We start from the raw sequence: 7,759 nt of genomic DNA, 5'->3' as shown, positions 1-7,759 counted from the left end.
GACCCACTACCTATTGACGATAGCTTTCCTGATGAGCAATTAAATGTAATAAATGCTTCTCATACTGCTCCATGGTATGCTGATTATGCTAATTACATTGTTGCTAAGTTTATACCACCTAGTTTCACATACCAGCAAAAGAAAAAGTTCTTCTATGATTTGAGGCATTACTTTTGAGATGACCCACATATTTATAATGGAGTAGATGGTGTTATTAGACATTGTGTACCTGAGCATGAACATGAACAGATCCTACGCAAGTGTCACTCCGAAGCTTATGGAGGACACCATGCTGGAGATAGAACTGCACATAAGCTACTGCAATCTGGTTTTTATTGGCCTACTCTCTTCAAGGATGCTCGTAAGTTTGTCTTATCTTGTGATGAATGTCAAAGAATTGGTAATATTAGTAAACGTCAAGAAATGCCTATGAACTATTCACTTGTTATCGAACCATTTGATGTTTGGGGTTTTGACTATATGGGACCTTTTTCGTCCTCTAATGGATATACACATATTTTAGTTGTTGTTGATTATGTTACTAAGTGGGTAGAAGCTATTCCAACTAGTAGTGCTGATCATAACACTTCTATTAAAATTCTTAAAGAAGTTATTTTTCCAAGATTTCGAGTCCCTGGACATTTAATGACCGATGGTGGTTCACATTTCATTCATTGTGCTTTCCGTAAAATGCTTGCTAAATATGATGTTAATCATACAATTGCATCTCCTTATCACCCTCAGTCTAGCGGTCAAGTAGAATTGAGTGATAGAGAACTCAAATTAATTTTGCAACAGACTGTTAATAGATCTAGAAAGAATTGGTCCAAGAAACTAGATAATGCATTATGGGCCTATAGAACTGCATATAAAAATCCTATGGGTATGTCTCTGTGGAAAATGGTCTATGGAAAAGCATGTCACTTACCTCTCGAACTAGAACACAAGGCTTATTGGGCTATTAAAGAACTTAATTATGATTTTAAACATGCCAGTGAGAAGAGGTTATTTGATATTAGCTCACTGGATGAATGGAGAACCCAAGCCTACGAAAATGCCAAGTTGTTTAAAGAAAAGGTTAAAAGATGGCACGACAAAAGAATACAAAAGCATGAGTTTAATGTAGGTGATTATGTATTGCTATACAACTCTCGTTTAAGATTTTTTGTAGGAAAACTTCTCTCTAAATGGGAAGGTCCTTACATTATCGAGGAGGTCTACCGTTCCGGTGCCATAAAAATCAAAAACTTCGAAGGCACAAATCCTAAGGTGGTGAACGGTCAAAGAATCAAACAATATATCTCAGGTAATCCCATAAATGTTAAAACCAATGTTATTGAAAGCGTAACCCTGGAGGAATACATAAGGGACACTTTCCAGAACATTTCAGACTCTGAAAAGGAATAGGTATGTGGTACGGTAAGTAAACCGACTCCAAAACAGTTTTTAAGGCAATATTTCTCCGTTTTGGAATATTTAGAAAAATAGAAAAATAAGAAGCAGTCCGGGAAGGACACGAGGCCTCCACGAGGGTGGAGGGCGCGCCCTACCCTACTGGGCGCGCCCCCTACCTCGTGGGCACCTCGTGTGCTCTCCGGACTCCGTTTTCGTACACGGCATGTATTTTGGTCGGTAAAAATTCATTATATAATCTCTCGGGTGTTTTGACTCCCGTATCACGCAAAAATATCCTTTGTTTGTTTCGAGCTGTCCTGCTGCAGATTTGAGCAACATGTCGTCCCAGGATTCAGAAGGTGAGAGCTATGTGGCTGATTACCTTGTAGACCCTAAAGTCTATGGGGATGTGGAGCATTGTGGTTGGACTACGGAAGAAGAAGAGGAATATGAACCTAAGGGAAAGGAGGAAACGAACTCAGATGAAGATGAAGTCGCACTACCTCAACCTGGGGACATGCATGTGGAGTTCAAAAAGTCAAGCCTCCCTTATAGAGTGAAGAAACCTAAGATCGAGTTTATCCATTTTCGCCTCTTGCAGGAAAACAAACGGGAACTATGCAAAAAGATACTGATATTGGAGCAGGAGATCGAGGACCTAAGGGACCAAAATTCTATCCTAAAGCGTAAATTAAGGAAGAAACCTACGCCATCAACAAAATCACCACCGTCTTCATCAACAAAGAAGAATTGAGTATCTGGTATGGGCACTCCACTTGGCAACTGCCAAGCTTGGGGGAGTGCCCCGGTATCGTATCACCATCACTTTTATCTTCACAGTTTTTCTTAGTTCGATCCTTTTGGTAATATCTTGATCTAGTAGAATAAAAGTTCTTAGTATGATATAGTCGTGAGTTTTGCTTTATTATCCTTCTATGTAATAGAGTCCGTGAGCTATATAATAAAGATTAGTGTTGAGTCAAGGGCTTGATTATTTTGCCATGATCCTAAGGGAATAAAAGAAAAGAGAAAGAAATAAAAAGAAACAAAGAGATCATGTGAGTCTTATGGAGAGTAATGAGCTCACATAGAAAGAGTATGATGAATAAAAGTTGTTGAGGGTTGACAAACTCAGTTTTGGTCATCGTTGCAATTAATAGTAAGTAATAAAGAAAGAGAGGTCTTCACATATAAATATACTATCTTGGACATCTTTTATGATTGTGAGCACTCATTAAAATATGACATGTTAAAGAGTTGACATTGGACAAGGAAGGGAACTTAATGGGTTATGTTTTCTTACATCTGAGATAAATTATATTGTCTTGGATCTTCCAACATGATGAGCATGCCTTTCCCCCTCATGCTAGCCAAATTCATTGCACCAAGTAGAGATACTACTTGTGCTTCCAAATACCCTTAAACCAGTCTTGCCATAAGAGTCCACCATATCTACCTATGGATTGAATAAGATCCTTCAAGTAAGTTGTCATCGGTGCAAAGCAATAAAAATTGCTCTTTAAATATGTATGATTACTTGGTGTTGAGGAAATAAGCTTTATATGATCGTGTGATATGGAAATAATAAAAGCGACAGACTGCATAATAAAGGTCCATATCACAAGTGGCAACATAAATTGACGTTCTTCCGCATTAAGATTTTGTCATCCAACCATAAAAGCGCATGACAACCACTGCTTCCCTCTGCGAAGGGCCTATCTTTTATTTTTATCTCCTACTTTGCATAAGAGTCATGGTGATCTTCACCCTTCCTTTTTATGTTTTATCCTTTGGCAAGCACAATATGTTGGAAAGATCCTGGTATATATGGCTAATTGGATGTTAGTTTTCATGAACTATTACTGTTGACATTACCCTTGAGGTAAAACGTTGGGAGGCAAAACTATAAGCCCCTATCTCTCTCTGTGTGCGATTAAAACTCCATACCCATAAGTATTGCGTGAGTGTCAGCGATTGTGAAAGATTATATGATAGTTGAGTATGTGGACTTGCTGAAAAGCTCTTATACATTGACTCTTTCCTATGTTATGATAAATTGCAATTGCTTCAATGACTGAGATTGTAGTTTGTTAGTTTTCAATGAAGTTTACGATTAATACTTGATATTGTGATTGAATTATTACTCTAGCATAACAGATTATATGACAAGAATTATATAAGCTGTTGTTCTAAGAATGATCATGATGCCCTCATGTCCGTATTTTATTTTTATCGGCACCTCTATCTCTAAACATGTGGACATATTTTACGATTTCGGCTTTTCGCTTGAGAACAAGCGAGGTCTAAGCTTGGGGGAGTTGATACGTCCATTTTGCATCATGCTTTTATATCAATATTTATTGCATTATGGGCTGTTATTACACATTATGTCACAATACTTATGCCTATCTCTCTTATTTTACAAGGTTTACATAAAGAGGGAGAATGCCGGCAGCTGGGATTCTGGGCTGGAAAAGGAGAAAATATTAGAGACCTATTCTGCACGGCTCCAAAAGTCCTGAAACTTCACGGAAGATGTTTTCCAAATATACCGTGGTCCTTTCGATAAGTAAGAGTGTCGAACCCAACGAGGAGAAGAAGGAAATGATAAGCGGTTTCTAGCAAGGTATTCTCTGCAAGTACTAAAATAAGTGGTAACAGATAGTTTTGTGATAGGATAATTTGTAACGAGCAACAAGTAACAAAAGTAAATAAAGTGCAGCAAGGTGGCCCAATCCTTTTTGTAGCAAAGGACAAGCCTGGACAAACTCTTATATAGAGAAAAGCGCTCCCGAGGACACATGGGAATATCGTCAAGCTAGTTTTCATCATGCTCATATGATTCGCGTTCGGTACTTTGGTAATCTAATATGTGGGTGGACCGGTGCTTGGGTACTGTCCTTACTTGGACAAGCATACCACTTATGATTAACCTCTATTGCAAGCATCCGTAACTACAACAAAAGTATTAAGGTAAACCTAACCATAGCATGAAACATATGGATCCAAATCAGCCCCTTACGAAGCAACGCATAAACTAGGGTTTAAGCTTTTGTCACTCTAGCAACCCATCATCTACTTTTACTTCCCAATGCCTTCCTCTAGGCCCAAATAATGGTGAAGTGTTATGTAGTCGACGGTCACATAACACCACTAGAGGAGGACAACATACATCTCATCAAAATATCGAACGAATACCAAATTCACATGACTACTAATAGCAAGACTTCTCCCATGTCCTCAGGAACAAACGTAACTACTCACAAAGCATATTCATGTTCATAATTAGAGGAGTATTAATGTGCATATAGGATCTGAACATATGATCTTCCACCAATTAAACCAACTAGCATCAACTACAAGGAGTAATTAACACTACTAGCAACCCACAGGTACCAATCCCAGACTTGGAGGGATACAAGAGATGAACTAGGGTTTTGAGAGGAGATGGTGCTGGTGAAGATGTTGGTGGAGATTGTCCTCTCCCGATGAGAGGAGCATTGGTGATGACGATGGCGATGATTTCCCCCTCCCAGAGGGAAGTTTCCCCGGCAGAACAGCTCCGCCAGAGCCCTAGATTGGTTCCGCCAAGGTTCCGCCTCGTGGCGACGGAGTTTCATCCGAGAAGATGGCTTATGATTTTTTTACTCATCGAAAGACTTCATATAGCAGAAGATGGTCATCGGAGGGCCACCAGGGGGCCCACGAGGTAGGGGGCCCGCCCAGGGGATAGGGCGCGCCCCCACCCTCATGGGCAGGGTGTGCCCCCCTGGTGAACTTCTTGCACTCTGTATTTTTTATATATTCTAAAAACATCTTCCGTGAAGTTTCAGGACTTTTGGAGCTATGCAGAATAGGTCTCTAATATTTGCTCCTTTTCCAGCCCAGAATCCCAGCTGCCGGCATTCTCCCTCTTTATGTAAACCTTGTAAAATAAGAGAGAATAGGCATAAGTATTGTGACATAATGTGTAATAACAGCCCATAATGCAATAAATATCGATATAAAAGCATGAGCCAAAATGGACGTATCAACTCCCCCAAGCTTAGACCTCGCTTGTCCTCAAGCGAAAGCCGAAATCGAAAAATATGTCCACATGTTTAGAGATAGAGGTGTCGATAAAAATAAAATACGGACATGAGGGCATCATGATCATTCTTAGAACAACAACTTATATAATTCTTGTCATATGATTTCTTATGCTAGAATAATAATTCAATCACAATTTCAAGTATGAATCATAAACTTCATTGACAACTAACAAACTATAATATCAGTCATTGGAGCAATTGCAATTTATCATAACATAGGAAAGAGTTAATATATAAGAGCTTTTCAGCAAGTCCACATACTGAACTATCATATAGTCTTTCACAATTGCTGACACTCACGCAATACTTATGGGTATGGAGTTTTAATCAGACACAGAGAAAGATAGGGGCTTATAGTTTTGCCTCCCAACATTTTACCTCAAGGGTAATGTCAACAATAATAGTTCATGAAAACTCACATCCAATTAGCCATATATACCAAGATCTTTCCAACATACTGTGCTTGCCAAAGGATAAAATGTAAAAGGAAGGGTGAAGATCACCATGACTCTTATGCAAGGTAGGAGATAAAAGTAAAAGATAGGCCCTTCGCACAGGGAAGCAGAGGTTGTCATGCGCTTTTATGGTTAGATGCACAAAATCTTAATGCGAAAGAACGTCACTTTATATTGCCACTTGTGATATGGACCTTTATTTTGCAGTTTGTCGCTTTTAATTCTTCCATATCACATGATCATATAAAGTTTATTTTCTCCCACACTAATAAATCATACATATTTAGGGAGCAATTTTTATTGCTTTGCACCGATGACAACTTACTTGGAGGATCTTACTCAATCCATTGGTAGGTATGGTGGACTCTCATGGCAAAACTGGTTTAAGGGTATTTGGAAGCACAAGTAGTATCTCTACTTGGTGCGATGAATTTGGCTAGCATGAGAGGGAAAGGCAAGCTCAACCATGTTGGTGATCCATGACAATATAATTTATCTCAGATGTAAGAAAACATAACCCATTACGTTGTCTTCCTTGTCCAACGTCAACTCTTTAGCATGTCATATTTTAATGAGTGCTCACAATCTTAAAAGATGTCCAAGATAGTATATCTATATGTGAAGACCTCTCTTTATTTATTACTTCCTATTAATTGCAACGATGACCAAAACTATGCTTGTCAACTCTGAACAACTTTTATTCATCATACTTTTTCTATGTGAGCTCATTACTCTCCATGAGATCCATATGATCTCTTTGTTCTTTTTATTCTTACTCTTTTCTTTTATTCACTTAGGATCGTGGCAAAATAATCAAGCCCTTGACTCAACACTAATCTTTATTATATACATAGCTCACAGACTCGATTACATAGAAGGATCATAAAGCAAAACTCACAACTAGATCATACTAAGAACTTTTATTCTACTAGATCAAGATATTACCAAAAGGATCGAACTAAGAAAAACGGTAAAGATAAAAGTGATGGTGATACGATACCGGGGCACTCCCCCAAGATCGGCAGTTGCCAAGGGGAGTGCCCATACCCATGTGATTATGTCTCTCTTTTCGGGGATGGTGATGTGATATTCTTGGCGATGATGCCCCTCAGGATACGATTCTCCTCCTCGAGCTTGTTGACTTGCTGCTTGAGGTCCATTATTTCCTTTCGGAGTTTTCCTTTAACAGCCAAAGCTCCCTGCACCCAAGGGTGCTGCATAGCTACGGGAGAACCAATGACACTCCTTTTCATATTCTCATAAGAAAGAAATCTAACATTGGAAGGGATAACCGAGTTTGGAATAGCCGAGCTCTGTAGTTCTCCCATTGTGAATCCAGCTCGGAAGCGGGAAGTGACTTCTTGATCCTCTTCCATGGCATCTATCCTCTTCAATTCAGCCTCCATCTCTTCCTCCATTGCTAGCCCAAAGAGGTCAACATTGTTGTTTGTCATTGATCTCGGTGCCGGATGAGACACCCGGCTCTGCCTGACTGACTCTTGCGAAGACATCTTGCTCTAATTTGCAGCAGGATAGCTCGAAACAAAGACAGGAGATATTTGCATGATATGGGAGTCAAAACCTCCGGGAGATTATATAATGAATTTTTACCGACCAAAATACATGTCGTGTAAGAAAACGGAGTCCGGAAAGCGCATGAGGTGCCCACGAGGTAGGGGGGCGCGCCCAGGGAGGTAGGGCGCTCCCTCCACCCTCGTGGAGGCCTCGTGTCCTTCTGGACTGCTACTTATTTTTCTAGTTTTCTAAATATTCCAAAACAGAGAAATATTGCCTTAAAACCTGTTTTGGAGTCGGTTT

The sequence above is a fragment of the Triticum aestivum genome, chromosome 3A, assembly GCF_018294505.1.
Source record: "Triticum aestivum cultivar Chinese Spring chromosome 3A, IWGSC CS RefSeq v2.1, whole genome shotgun sequence".
NCBI lineage: Eukaryota > Viridiplantae > Streptophyta > Magnoliopsida > Poales > Poaceae > Triticum > Triticum aestivum.
Note: the sequence above shows the minus strand (reverse complement) of the source record.